Here is a 15,765-nt window from a genome sequence, read left to right on the forward strand (position 1 = left end):
ACAATTTTAGAGCTCATAATTCCACTCCACACTACATAATTCCTCTCCTTGCCACATATTTCCACTCCACCACATGCAACATACTTCCACTCCACTCAACGCAACACAATTGTACTCCGCAGAATTCCACACTACACCACACAGTTCCACACCCACTTTATAATTACACTCTATGGAACATACTTCCACTACATAATTCCATGGAATGTCACCGAATTCGACTCCACGCAATTGCCCTCCAAACCACAGAATCCCACGTCATTACATATCATGCCATGCAATTTCATGTCTGACAATTCCATGCCATACAATCCCATGCCTAGCAACATTATTCCACAAATATATGATAGCTTACCATTGGTTAGCTTCAGTGTTGCTCTCATTCTCATTGTTACTGTTCATTTTAGCACGCATGTGCCATGCCGTAAACTCGTGTTTGCCTCCGCCACACCCCTCCATCCCCCCGGATCACTGACCAAGTACTTATGTTTTTTCACTGCTCCTGTTTCTGGAGCTATGTTTTTTGGGTTCAAGCACTCCGGATGAGTGCTTGTGATTTCAGACCGTCTCCCATAGCCCGATCCATTTGTTCCTTTTCCTCCTGCCCGCCCATCCATGTTGCTTCTTTTCCCTTCTGCACGCTCCCTACACGTGTTATTTCTTCCACCCCACATGCCACAGTTTCAACTCCATGTCGCATAGTTCTACTACACTCCATGACACACAATTCAACTCCACATAATTCTACTCTGATTCATGCCAAACAACTGCATCCCACTCAACCCAGCACAATTCCCTGCAGCACAATTCCATACCACATTATTTTCCTCCACACCACATAATTCCATCCAAGACCACCCCACATAATTCCTCTCAAAACTACACAACATAATGCCACATCTTCTCACATGATTCAATCCACTTCACACCACATCATTCCATTCTACACAATTGCACTCCTAGTCACACAAATAAACTACACACCATGCAATTCCACATCTCACAACTGCACTCCATGCCACACAATTCCTGCCCACACAACTCCAACACACAACATGTAATCCCACGCCATCCCGCATAATTCTATTCCATAGCAGGAAATCTGAGCTGCAAAATTTCACTCCACTCCATTGCGCATAACTACACCACTTCACATAATTCTACACTCTGCCACATCATTTCACTCTATGCCACTTGATTCCACTCCACATCACATAATTCCTCTCTACTCCAAGACACACAATTCCAGGCCACACCACTCAATTCCAACACATGATTCCACTACACACCTCATAACTAAGAAGCTCACCACATTGTTCTGTACCATGCCAACTAATTCCACACCATGCCACATAATCAACTCTATACCACACAATTCATCAGTACCCAATTGCACTCCACGCCACACAATTTCACATCTCACAATTCAACTTCATGCCACACAATTCCATGCCATGCAACAATTCTATGCCGTGTTCCACTCCATGGCACACAATTGAGTGCCATGTTTCATAATTCCATGCCACATAGTTCCAGTCCCTCACAGGACACATGCTAGACAATTCTATGCCCCATAATTCCAGTCCTTGCCTCTTAATTCACTCCATATTTCTGTTCTATTCCAGGCCACATAATTCCACTCCAAGCCACTTAATTCCACTCCACATAATGTCCCACAGCTCAATGCCATGCAATTTCACACCAGAAATCCACACAACACCACATAATTTCAGTCTATCCCATAAGACATAACTCCATTCCATGCCACATAATCCATTTCATCCCACATAATTCCACTCCATGCCACATAATTCACTACACTTCCTGCCACACAATTCCACTCCAGCCCACTTCATTTCACTCCACCTAATACCACACAAATTCATGCCAGAAATCCAAGCCACGCCACGTAATTTCAGCCCATTTGACAAGACATGATTCCATTCTATGCCACGTAATTCCACACAACCCACAACATTCCACTCCATGACACATAATTCACTGCACTCAATGCCATATAATTCCACTCCTCGTAATTCCACTCTATGCCACACCACATAATTCCCTCCATTCTGTATAAAACAAGCCGACTCCGCATAACACAGTCCAGCCCAGCACAATTTCACACCATGTCATACAGTTCCACAGAACATAGTCCTACTCTGTGTGACACAATCCCACACCTCTCAATGCTGCATAGTTCCACGCCAGTACACATAAATCCACTCCACGGAGTTCCAATCTGTGCCACATCATTCCACTCCACATCACACAGTTGCAGGACACACAGTTATTCTTTGCCACCTTGACACAATTTAATGCCACATAATTCCACACCACATCACATAATTCCACTCTTCTCTACATTATAGACCTATATGGAACGCAATTACTTTCCACATTACATAATTGCACTCCATGCAACACAATTCTACTCCATACCACACAATTCCACATCCCACAGTTCCACCCCTCCACAAAAGTCCAGTCCACAGAACATAATTCCACACCACTTAATTTAGCCCCACTCCAGATGATTCCACACCACATAATTCAACTAATTGTGACATAATTTCACTCCACATATTTTCAGTCCAGTCCATGCCACATAAAGCCTCTCTGTGCCGCACAATTCCATGCCACACAAACCCATTTCACATCATTACACTCCACAATGCATAATTCCATCCCACTGAACTCCACACAATTCTACGCAATGCAATTCCACACCAGAATACCATGTCACATAATTTCAGCATAAGCCACACCACATAATTCCATGCCATGCCACATAATTCCGCACCAGGTATTTTTACTCATTATACAGAATTCCACTCTGTTCCTCATAATTACGGTATACTCAAATGCATACAAGGGCACTCCATAATATTCCATTCCAGCCAATCCAGCACAATTCCACCACACATCACACAATTCTACACCACAAAATTCCATGCCACACCATAAAATTATATATCATGTCACTCAGCCTCGCATAAATCTACTCCATACATTTGCATTTCACTTCTCACAGTTGCACTCTACTGCACACTTTCACTCCACACAATTCCAAACCATGCCTCACAATTCGAGGATACACCATACTACATATTTTCACTTCACTAAACATAAATCCACTACACTCCACATAATTTCACTCTGCACCACATCATTCCCACACACTACAAATAATTCTACTCCACTCCACTACACATCATTCCACTCCACTCAAAACAACACAATTGCCTGCTTCACAATTCGTTGCCAATGGCTCTCAAATTCATGCCACACCAAAAATTCCATCTATCCCACATAATTCCAGACCACACCACTTAGTAAAATGCCGTGACACCTAATTACAGCCAATTGGCACATAATGCCACTCCACGCCACATAATTCCTATCCTCACAGTTGCATTCCACTTAACAATTCAAATTCACCAAATTCAATGCCACACACCACAATTCTATGTCATATAGTTTTACTCCAGGCCACATAATTCCTCTCCACTACACATAATTGCAATCTACACATTTCCACCCCACGACATTTAATTTGACTCCACGCCACATATTTCCACTCAACTGCACACCACATAATTTCACTCTATGTAGTGCAACACAGTTGCTGGGACACAGTTCCACACCATGCCATACAAGTCCCCTCCACACTACAGAATTTCATGCCATGCCACCTAATTTCATCCCACCCCACAAAATTCTAGTCAACACAACATAATTCAACTGCACACAGTTGCACTTCTCGCCACAAAATTCCACTCCTCAACACATAATTCTACAACATCCCTCACAATCCCATGCCACGCAATTCTACTCCATTCTATATAACATAATTCCACATTGAATAATTCTAGAACATGTCACATAATGCACTCCATCCAATTGCAATTCATATGATACAATTGCACTTCTCATTCCACCATTGTGCTCCGGGTGACACAATTGCGCTCCTTGCTACACAATTACACATCTCACAATTCCAGTCCATGGCACTCAATTCCACATCATTCAACACTATTCCAAGCCACATATTTGAACTCCACACCACATACTTCCACACTACACTCATAGATGCAGATTTAAGAGCACCTAGCTCCTCCTTGTGCCACATTGTCTTGAGGTGTTTTCTGAAGAGCAGGAGGTTCTGATTCTTGTGGAGGTTGGTGGGGAGGGAATTCCAGGTTTTGGGGGCAAGGTAGGAGAAAGATCTGCCTCCCGTGGTGGCGCGTTGGATGCAGGGGACTGTGGCGAGTGCGAGGTCGGCAGAGAGGAGGTGGCGAGTGGGAGTGCGGAAGTTCACTCTTTCGTTGAGGTAGGTTGGTCCAGTGTTGTGGAGGGATTTGTGTGCGTGGATGAGGTTTTTGATGGTGATCCTCTTGTCGATCGGAAGCCAGTGAAGGGATCTGAGGTGTGAGGAGATTTGTTCATGGCTTGGGAGGTCCAGGATGAGGCTGGCCGCTGCGTTCTGGATTCTCTGGAGTTTTCGCTTGAGCTTGACTGTGGTGCCGGCGTGGAGGGCGTTTTCGTAGTCTAGCCTGCTGCTGATGAGTGCAAGGGTGACGTTCTTCATGGTCTCTATGGGAATCCATTTGAAGGTTTTTCGCAGCATGCAGAGGGTGTTGAAACAGGAGGAGGTGATGCGGTTGATTTGCTGGGTCATGGAGAGGGAAGAATCCAAGATGATGCCGAGGTTGCATGCATGGGTTGCAGGCGTTGGTGGGGATCCTAGGGCAGTGGGCCACCAGGAGTTGTCCCATATAGTTTTGTTGGGGCCGAAGATGATGATTTCGGTTTTGTTGGAGTTTAGCTTGAGGTGGTTAGCTGTCATCCATTTGGCGGTGTCAAGGAGTCTGGCGTGGAGGTTGGTTTAGGCGGTGGTAGGGTTTCGGGTGAGGGAGATGACGAGCTGGGTGTCGTCTGCGTAGGATATGATGGTGATTCCGTGTGGCCAGAGGATGTTGGTGATCGGGCCATGTAAATGTTGAAAAGGGTGGGGCTCAGGGAGGACCCTTGGGGGACTCCGCAGATGATCTTGGTGGCTGGAGAGTGGAAGGGAGGGAGGAGGACTTTCTGGGTTCTTTCGGTGAGGAAGGAGGCAAGCCAGTCTAGGCCCTTGTGTCGAATACCTGCGTTGTGGAGGTGTCTGCGGAGTATTTGGTGGCAGACAGTATCGAAGGCAGCGGATAGGTCCAGGAGGATGAGTGCGACGGTCTCGCCCTTGTCGACTCTGGTTCTGATGTCGTCAGTACATGCGATGAGGGCGGTCTCAGTGCTGTGGTTCTTGCGGAATCCAGACTGGGAAACTTCGAGTGCGTTGCTTTCCTCTAGGAAGTGAGACAGTCACAATTCCACACCAAGCAATAAAATTCCAAGAGCATACACACCGCTGGCCACGTCATGTTGCTTTTTTACCTTCTCCTGACCCGCCCTCCACTCCCTCCCTTGTTGTGTTGCTTGCCTGTCCCCCATGTTGATTTGCTTATCCCTCCTCTAGACAAAAAAGCACTATGACGCGGCCAGCAGTGGCAGCATAGTAAGGCTTTATTCTCAGACTTTCAGTCTTGCTGAACAGTAGCTGTGATGCTATACAACATGGCTAAAAAATCACTTGACAAAGCCAATAGCTGTCGCATTACCGAGACCTTTTGGCCTTGCTAGTGCTTGTTTAAGAAAGAGATGAATAATCAACAATCTTCCATTACCTCACCTACACTTCTTGTTAAGATACCATTTTCTCCTGAATTCAAATTGTCTCTGTCAGGATCATCTTCTCCTTCTGGAGGTAACAAAGTTCTTCCCGTATTTGGGAGGAGACAGTTGTCCATCCATGGCATTCCTTGCCATTGGAGCATCAGGAGAACAAGTCTTGTGTTGATGGTCTCTTCATCCTGCAGCTATGATGAAGTTCACTTAGGATTCAGCACAGGTCTTTCCGAGAACACTTTCCGAGGGAGGCAATCACCACGCTTGCTCCAGTGTGGCACTAGGCTCAGCACCAAAAACAATCTTTGAATTTATGCCGACTTTTTTGTCCACTTTCTGCCGTTTTAATTTCCTCACAAGAATTTTAAGAATTGTAGTCTGGAACATCGAGAAGGGAATATCATTAGATTTTAAAAACGTGCCAAAGTATTGAGTACAATACTGTAAAAAAGTTGTATAGCCCCATCTGTGTACCTTCAAGATACACATATCTTCAGGGTATAGAGTTAGCGATATAAAATCTATACATAATCACCTCTTGCTATTCATGTTCTCCATCTTATGGATACAATTGTATAATACAAGAATGTTCCCTGCTCGACATTCAGGACCCAAACCAATGGTAAGACCCATCTGGGAGGGACAGTGATTAATAGGCATCATCCATGTCTACTTCAGTCATCACAGGTGCATAGTGGACATTGAGCCACAGCCGGTGTCTGCTCATTACCAGGTTCCCAGAGGCATCACTCGCAAGAGAATTATAAAGTTAGCTTAGTGGTGAAGATGGTGCCCGTAAAACATGCACCTGATCTTAATATTCACTCTATATTGTAATTGTATTTATATAGCGCTCACTACCCCTGACGAGGCGTCGAAGCGCTAAGTATCGCCTCCAACCGATAGGCGCATGAAGATAACTGAGGGGAGTTCACAGCTTTATGAAAGATATAAAGGATGACATTGTCATACATCCGTAATAGTAAACAAGCGACTCTGACTGCACAGCATTGGAGCTTAACATCTTAAATGGGTAAATCTGTACCCTCGTCCCATTAAAATATAGAATAACAAAAAATAAAATATTATTTTAACAGGCAATATAACACAAGTACATTGTTTTTGGTACTCTGTGGTTCATGCATTGGCAGTTTGTTGACATTCTGTAGTATTGAGAGCAGGTGAAGAGGCGCAGCCGAGATGATGTTTAAGACGTCATTTCCTCCTGACATTTGCAACAACTCCAGGCAGAAGTGCTGACTTCTTTTCACATTGTAGTGCAGATTTTACCCGCTGGAAATGAGTTTTTTTGTAAAGTAAATTATGTTTTGTTTCACGATGACAGAATGCTTTTCTAATACATGTTTGTTTTTTACAGGTTGGAAGTAACAGTTCCGGCCTTCACTTTACACGTCTTTTAGCAGATCCTAAAAGAATTGAAATCCCTTCTTTTTTATTTAAAACTATTTTAGAGTGAAACATTTTTAACTATTCTCATCCACTATAATGCTGGTAATATTGAAAACAGCGCTGAGCAGGATTTAAGGGACAAGGAATGAAGAGGGAATATATTGATAAATGTACACATAGCACATTCTTGCGTGCAAGGTTGTGGAAGAGGTTTACAGTGCACGTAATGCCGCTTTCTTTGGGGCGCCTTCTCTAAAGATCTGCCTTGAAACGAACATTGTACAGCTGGATAACTTTGGGATTAGTGATTATCTAGTGAGGTGCCTGATAGCCCCACTTTTCAGCAGTATATTGCCCCTGTTGTCTCCGTGATGTTCCCATGATGCACTTCGGGGCAGTGTCATCTTAAGACATGTATCTTGCAAATGTGTAAAGGCTGATCTCTGCTATTCTGAACTGTCCCTTAGTGACTCTAAAGGACTGAAGAGCCCGAGCCTCGGGGACGTTATAGAAAGTGCAGCAGGTGCAGTGGCGCCGGGTCTCTGGGCTTGTAAGCCACCGACTGGACGCCAAAAGTAGCTGTTTTGGGGCCATATTTAGTCAATGGCACCTCTGCTGCGCCAATGCTCGGAGCCAGAGTCATCAGCAGGGATAGGACATGGCGGTCATACCTTCAAATAGCCTGAATATTATTATTATGTTTACAGTACAATTTAGAAATAATATTTTAACTCTGTGTTTTCTTTTGCTTAGGATGCAGTAAGAAAGGCCCATAAAACATCGATTCAATAATCTGTTAAAAAAAGAGTAATACCTGTCATGCATCTCAAATCCTCAAAAAGCAGAAAAACATAAAACGGATGCCATTGTACAACCACATGTTATGTACATTAATGTAAATGTTCATTGAGGGGGCAATTAAACTAATGTGTGTTTTACTCTATTTTTCAGCTGACAGAGGCCTGTTTGATTTACCAGACGCAGGACGGAGCTGGAGTGAAGGGGAGCGACTATCTGCAGAGGGTGTCAGATCTAGTGGGGGGGTTTCAGCAGGAGAAGGAGGGCCAGGGAGAAAGTGTGGGGGAAGATGCCGCCAAGGTGACCACTGAATTTAAGTGGACAGCGCGGGGCCTGTCTGTCTGTCAGTACAGAAAGGATGGTCGCACAGAATCTGTGTTTACCCCGGGTCTGGTGACTATGACATTATACACCGGAAGTACGATCATCACGGCGGTGATGACAGACAAGAATGTCGCTTTCAATGTGTCGCCTCAGGATGGCTCAAACTTTCACCAGTTTCCTTGGAGCGCACCCCTGGAGCCGGGGTGGGAGAGTAGTTATGGTGTAGAGAAGTGGGGGTGGGCCCCAGATTATGTTACGCAGCCACGGGGCAGTCAGAGTGGAGGCGAGCAGGAGGGGAGGGGTACAGAGTGTGGGTGCCAGCAGGGGTGGGGGGAAGGAGAAAGTACAGGACAGCAGGCAGGCGGGGGGGGGCAGCCAGGGGGCGAATGAGGCTGAAGGAGGGTGGAAGCAGCAGTGGGACTGGGAGGGGGTGGGTGGCGCGGATCAGGGGTTTTGGGGTGCAGGAGAGACAGAATCCCCTGGAGAGGCAGAAGAGGCAGGACAGAGGTGGGGGGCAGGAGGGGTCAGCCAGGGACGGGGTTCAGGAGAGGAAGGGTCAAGGCAGCACTGGGACTGGCAGGGGCTGAGCGGTGGGGAGCAGGGGGCCCCGGGTTTCGGAGCCCCCCGGCACCAGTGGGGCTGGTATGATGAAGAGATTCAGCGGCAGTGGGGAGAGTGCGGAGGGGAGACAGGGCCACATGGGGGCGCTGGAGGGGTCAGCCAGGGCTGGAGCTCAGCAGAAGAAAGAGTCTGGCAGTGGGACTGTGAGAAGCTAAGTGCGGGGTGGCAGCAGGAGGGACTGACCAGGAAGGGCCCCAAGGAGGGAGGCGTAGAGGGTCAGTGAAGCAAAGAGGAGGAGAGGAAGCAGGAGTAGGAACAGCACCTGGAGGTTGAGGAGGGACAGTTCAGTGAAGGTGAGGGAGCTGGAGTCAAGAGACAGTCTAGTGAAGGTGAGGGAGCTGGGCTGGAAGGACAGTCTAGTGAAGATGAGGGAACTGGAGTAGAGGTAGAGTCTAGTGAAGGTGAGAGTGCTGGTCTGGAGGGACAGTCTAGTGAAGGTGAGGGAACTGGAGTGGAGGGAGAGTCTAGTGAAGGTGAGAGTGCTGGTCTGGAGGGACAGTCTAGTGAAGGTGAGGGATCTGGAGCGGAGGGAGAGTCTAGTGAAGGTGAGGGAACTGGAGTGGAGGGAGAGTCTAGTGACGGTGAGGGAGCTGGGTTGGAAGGACAGTCTAGTCAAGGTGAGGGAGTTGGAGAGGAGGAACATTCTAGTGAAGGCAAGGGAGCTGGAGAGGAGGGATATTCTAGTGAAGGTGAGAGTGCTGGTCTGGAGGGACAGTCTAGTGAGGGTGAGGGAGCTGGAGAGGAGGGAGATTCTAGTGAAGGTGAGGGAACTGGATTGGAGGGAGAGTCTAGTGAAGGTGAGAGTGCTGGTCTGGAGGGACAGTCTAGTGAAGGTGAGGGAATTGGAGTGGAGGGAGAGTCTAGTGAAGGCGAGAGTGCTGGTCTGGAGGGACAGTCTAGTGAAGGTGAGGGAAATGGAGTGGAGGGAGAGTCTAGTGAAGGTGAGGGAACTGGAGTGGAGGGGGAGTCTAGTGACGGTGAGGGAGCTGGGCTGGAAGGGCAGTCTAGTGAAGGTGAGGGAGTTGGAGAGGAGGGAGAGTCTAGTGAAGGTGAGGGAGCTGGAGTGGAGGGAGAGTCTAGTGAAGGTGAGAGTGCTGGTCTGGAGGGACAGTCTAGTGAAGGTGAGGGGATTGGCGTGGAGGGAGAGTGTAGTGAAGGTGAGGGAACTGGAGTGGAGGGAGAGTCTAGTGAAGGTGAGAGTGCTGGTCTGGAGGGACAGTCTAGTGAAGGTGAGGGAACTGGAGTGGAGGGAGAGTGTAGTGAAGGTGAGGAACTGGAGTGGAGGGAGAGTCTAGTGAAGGTGAGAGTGCTGGTCTGGAGGGACAGTCTAGTGAAGGTGAGGGAACTGGAGTGGAGGGAGAGTCTAGTGAAGGTGAGGGAACTGGAGTGGAGGGAGAGTCTAGTGAAGGTGAGGGAGCTGGAGTGGAGGGAGAGTCTAGTGAAGGTGAGAGTGCTGGTCTGGAGGGGCAGTCTAGTGAAGGTGAGGGAACTGGAGGGGAGGGAGAGTCTAGTGAAGGTGAGGGAACTGGAGTGGAGGGAGAGTTTAGTGAAGGTGAGGGAGCTGGAGTGGAGGGACAGTCTAGTGAAGGTGAGGGAACTGGAGTGGAGGGAGGGTCTAGTGACGGTGAGGGAGCTGGAGTAGATGGAGAGTCTACTGAAGGTGAGGGAGCTGGTCTGGAGGGACAGTCTAGTGAAGGTGAGGGAACTGGAGTGGAGGGAGAGTCTAGTGAAGGTGAGGGAACTGGAGTGGAGGGAGAGTTTAGTGAAGGTGAGGGAGCTGGAGTGGAGGGCGAGTCTAGTGAAGGTGAGGGAACTGGAGTGGAGGGAGGGTCTAGTGACGGTGAGGGAGCTGGAGTAGATGGAGAGTCTAGTGAAGGTGAGGGAGCTGGTCTGGAGGGACAGTCTAGTGAAGGTGAGGGATCTGGAGCGGAGGGAGAGTCTAGTGAAGGTGAGGGAACTGGAATGGAAGGAGAGTCTAGTGAAGGTGAAAGTGATGGTCTGGAGGGACAGTCTAGTGAAGGTGAGGGATCTGGAGCGGAGGGAGAGTCTAGTGAAGGTGAGGGAACTGGAGTGGAGGGAGAGTCTAGTGACGGTGAGGGAGCTGGGTTGGAAGGACAGTCTAGTCAAGGTGAGGGAGTTGGAGAGGAGGAACATTCTAGTGAAGGCAAGGGAGCTGGAGAGGAGGGAGATTCTAGTGAAAGTGAGAGTGCTGGTCTGGAGGGACAGTCTAGTGAAGGTGACGGAACTGGAGTGGAGGGAGAGTCTAGTGAAGGTGAGGGAGCTGGAGAGGAGGGAGATTCTAGTGAAGGTGAGGGAACTGGATTGGAGGGAGAGTCTAGTGAAGGTGAGATTGCTGGTCTGGAGGGACAGTCTAGTGAAGGTGAGGGAATTGGAGTGGAGGGAGAGTCTAGTGAAGGCGAGAGTGCTGGTCTGGAGGGACAGTCTAGTGAAGGTGAGGGAAATGGAGTGGAGGGAGAGTCTAGTGAAGGTGAGGGAACTGGAGTGGAGGGAGAGTTTAGTGAAGGTGAGGGAGCTGGAGTGGAGGGAGAGTCTAGTGAAGGTGAGGGAACTGGAGTGGAGGGAGGGTCTAGTGACGGTGAGGGAGCTGGAGTAGATGGAGAGTCTAGTGAAGGTGAGGGAGCTGGTCTGGAGGGACAGTCTAGTGAAGGTGAGGGAACTGGAATGGAAGGAGAGTCTAGTGAAGGTGAAAGTGATGGTCTGGAGGATCAGTCTAGTGAAGGTGAGGCAGCTGGAGTGGAGGGACAGTCTAGTGAAGGGGAAGGAGTTGGTCTGGAGGGACAGTCTAGTGAAGGTGAGGGTGCAGCAGTGGAGGGACAGTCTACTGAAGGTGAGGTAGCAGCAGTGGAGGTTCAGTCCATTGATGGTGAGGGAGCTGCATTGGAGGGACAATCTAGTGAAGGTGAGGGTGCTGGAGTGAAAGGAAAGTCTATTGAAGGCGAGGGAGCTGGAGTACATGGACAGTCTCGTGAAGGTGAGAGTGCTGGGCTGGAGGGACTGTCTCGTGAAGGTGAGAGAGTTGGTCTTGAGGGACAGTCTAGCGAAGGTGAGGGAGCTGGAATGGCCGGACAGTCTAGTGAAGGGGAGAGTGTTGGTCTGGAGGGACAGTCTAGTGAAGGTGAGGGAGTTGGAGTAGAGGGACAGCCTAGTGAAGGTGAGAGAGTTGGAGTAGAGGGACAGTCTAGTGAAGGTGATGGAGGTGGAGAGGAGGAACAGGCTAGTGAAGGGGAGGAAGCTGGGCAGGAGGCACAGTCTAGTGAAGGTGAGGAAGATGGGCTGGAGGAACAGTCTAGTGATGGTGAGGAAGCTGGAGAGGAGGAACAGGCTAGTGAAGGTGAGGGAGCTGGAGTGGAAGGACATTCTATTGAAGGTGAGAGAGATGGAATGGAGGGACAGTCTTGTGAAGGTGAGGGCGTTGGGCTGGAAGGACAGTCTAGTGAAGGTGAGGGTGCTGGAGTGGAGGGACCGTCTTGTGAATGTGGGGGAGCTGGAGAGGAGGGACAGTGTAGTGAAGATGAGGGAGCTGGGCTGGAGAGACAGTCTAGTGAAGGTGAGGGAGCTGGGGTAGAGGCAGAGTCTAGTGAAGGTAAGGGAGCTGGAGTGGAGGGACAGTCTTGTGAAGGTGAGGGAGCTGGAGTGGAGGGACAGTCTTGTGAAGGTGAGGGATATGGGCTGGAGAGGCGTTATAGTGAAGGTGAGAGAGATGGGCTGGAGGGACAGTCTAGTGAATGTGAGGGTGTTGGAGTGGAGGGGCAGTCTAGCAAAGGTGAGGGAGATGAAGTGGAGGGAAAGTCTATTGAAGGTGAGGGAGCTGGAGTGGAGAGACAGTCTAGTGAAGGTGAGAGTACTGGTCTGGAGGGACAGTCTAGTGAAGGTGAGGGAACTCGAGTGGAGGGACAGTCTAGTGAAGGTGAGGGAGCTGGATTGGAGGGACAGCCTAGTGAAGGTGAGGGAGTTGGAGTGGAGAGACAGTCTAGTGAAGGTGAGGGAGCTGGAGTGGAGGGACAGTTTTGTGAAGGTGAGGGAGATGGGCTTGAGGGACAGTCTAGTGAAGGTGACGGAGCTCAACTGGAGGGACAGTCTAGTGAAGGTGATGGAGCTGGGCAGGAAGGACAATCTAGTGAAGGTGAGAGAGCTGGAATGGAGGGACGGTCTTGTGAAGGTGAGGGAGATGGGCTGGAGGAGCATTATAGTGAAGGTGAGAGAGATGGGCTGGAGGGACAGTCTAGTGACTGGGAGGGAGCTGGATTGGAGGGACAGTTTAGTGAAGATGAGGGAGTTGGAGTGGACGGAAAGTCTAGTGAAGGTGAGGGAGTTGAAGTGGAGAGACAGTCTAGTGAAGGTGAGAGTGCTGGTCTGGAGGGACAGTCTAGCGTGGGTGCAGGAGCTGGTGTGGAGGGACAGCCTAGTGTAGGTGAGGGAGCTGGAGTGGAGGGACAGTCTAGTGCAGGTGAGAGTGCTGGTCTGGAGGGACAGCCTAGTGTAGGTGAGGGAGCTGGAGTGGAGGGGCAGTCTAGTGCAGGTGAGAGAGCTGGTCTGGAGGGACAGCCTAGTGTAGGTGAGGGAGCTGGTGTGGAGGGACAGTCTATTGTAGGTGCGGGAGCTGGTGTGGAGGGACAGTCTGGTGAGGGTGAGAGAGTTTGGCTGCAGAATAAGCAGGTGAAGGCGTTAGAGGAGGAGGGCCTGGTGGGTCTGGGCGATGAGGAGACACTACAGCGCCAATTCACAGATGACTGCACTGAGGTAAAATATTTCATGTAAATATAGGATGATTTGTAAACGCACGCACACGGTGTGTGGAATAGTTGCAGCATCTCAAGGTAATATTCCCTCCTAACAGACCAGATACATGTAGAGACATGTACTGAGTGTGGAATAATACAGGAATAGCTGAGTCCTCACTCTGTGTGTCCTCCATGAAGCTCAGAATATGCTAGAAGGGAGGAATAATCAGCTAACAATGAGAACTGATTAAAGCTGTCAGTCAGTCAGTCAGTTCCGTGTTCAGTCACTGATCAGTGACCTTTCCTCTGAGTTTTCAAACAACTGCATATGTGGAACATGTCAAACGAATGAGAAATCCATCCATGTGAGCATGTAGTGAACCCCACCCCCTCCATGATCCTTTGCATACCACAGCAACTTCTGACATTGGTTAAACAAAGGCCATCACAGCAGAGTCAGACCATAACCAAAAGTAGTTACAGCCTCTGCCAATGAGCAACACCGGCGTTTACCTTTAAAAAATGACTTGTCTTTAGATATGTGCGTATCCAGTCACATTACGAACATATTTGTCAGGTTTCTGAAAGCATCACATTTATTCATATAGAGCGTGTTCTGATTGGCTAGGAGGTAGCCTTTGTTATGTAATCTTATTAATCTGCCACTTGAGTCACTTAAGGATAGGGAACATTTTGGTTCAATTTTTCTGTTTTTTCCAATTTAATGCCAGAGAGGTTTAGTCTCTTAAGAGTGATATTAGCAAAAAGTAAACCCCTCCCCCACCCCAGAAGAGTGTACTTGGAGGCATTGTCAGATCGAAGACACCCATAGTCTCTGTGCTCATTATTTACTGGTCCCCGCATCCTTCCGGTAATCTGCACGAGGACAGGTCTTCTACGTCAGAGGTCAGCGGGGGCGTTGAAGTATGCGTCGATGTCAGTGTGCATGGAAGTGCATTCCACCCTCGTCCAGGCTCCAGCATCTTATTTCTGTAGCCTCAGTGTTCATCACTCTACAGCAGGGGATGGATTTACAATGAAGATGTCTTTTTCACCTTTTCTACTCAAGGTTTTTACGTTTTATTTTAGTTTGCAATGCCGCTCTTCTTTCATGTGGACTACGAGTACTTAAAACCACTAACTGAATTGGATGCAATTATTGAAATATTCAATAAAATAATATATTTCTGTTCACATGAAAGCTTAGATGCAGAATGTTCTCCAATGAAGCATGTTTCTTTTACTTTTCTTTGTCCCAGCCTGAAATGGATGTGAGCGACTCATGGTTTCTGTCAGAGACTCTGCATAGCCTTAGATTTCTGCGGGTCGCTCTTTTATTTCAGCTTGTTTGTACCACCAAAAGTATCTAACCTTGGGGAACCCTCTTCAAGGTCATAAGCATGTGTCTAAAACCCTCTTTGTGTTTATAATCCGAGTCTCCCCATCAGTTTCTGGTTGAGATGGATGCTTGCTGTGCTACAGACGTTTCTCCAGCGTGGGATACTTCACACGTGGTTGCCAGAGCAACCATGGAGAATGATCAAGCAAGGATGAGTTAGGAGTTGGAGTGCGTCACCGGGATTGTAAAACTGTCACCTTATCTACTAAATAACAGCTCGTTCTGTTGTTCATCTCGCTGTAAGTGGGGTACCTCAGATCTATCACTGTAGTGGTTTCACGCCGAGTCTTCAGGTAAAATCCACAGCTGTGTTTTGAACCTTGGGATTTGGGTGCACCGATCAGTGCCAAGAGTTGAGCAAGACACAATAATGGAACTCTGTGGGAGTCAGTGGTTGCTCTGGCAGGGGGGAGGTAGTGGGGACTGACAATAACATCAGTCAGGGCCCGATTCACAAAGGTAGACTTAGTCCTGAAGTGTAATTGAAATCTGAAGTCTAACTTTAGACCTGAAGTCCAAACTTAGACTTCAGATCTAGCCTATACTTTAGGTCTAGCATTAAACTTAAGGTCTAACATGGACTTCAGGTCTAAAGTTGGATTTCAACTCTAAATGTACCTTGTTGAATCAGGCCCTCCGTGTCTGAGTGGTAGACGCAAGGGTAGGTTTGTTTGTAAATCACAACAATAATTTGTATTGTTTACTTTACAGCATCTTGCACCTGAGGCTCTGGAAGAAGGTAATGGC

This window comes from Pleurodeles waltl, chromosome 9, assembly GCF_031143425.1.
Source record: "Pleurodeles waltl isolate 20211129_DDA chromosome 9, aPleWal1.hap1.20221129, whole genome shotgun sequence".
In the NCBI taxonomy this organism is placed as follows: Eukaryota; Metazoa; Chordata; class Amphibia; order Caudata; family Salamandridae; genus Pleurodeles; species Pleurodeles waltl.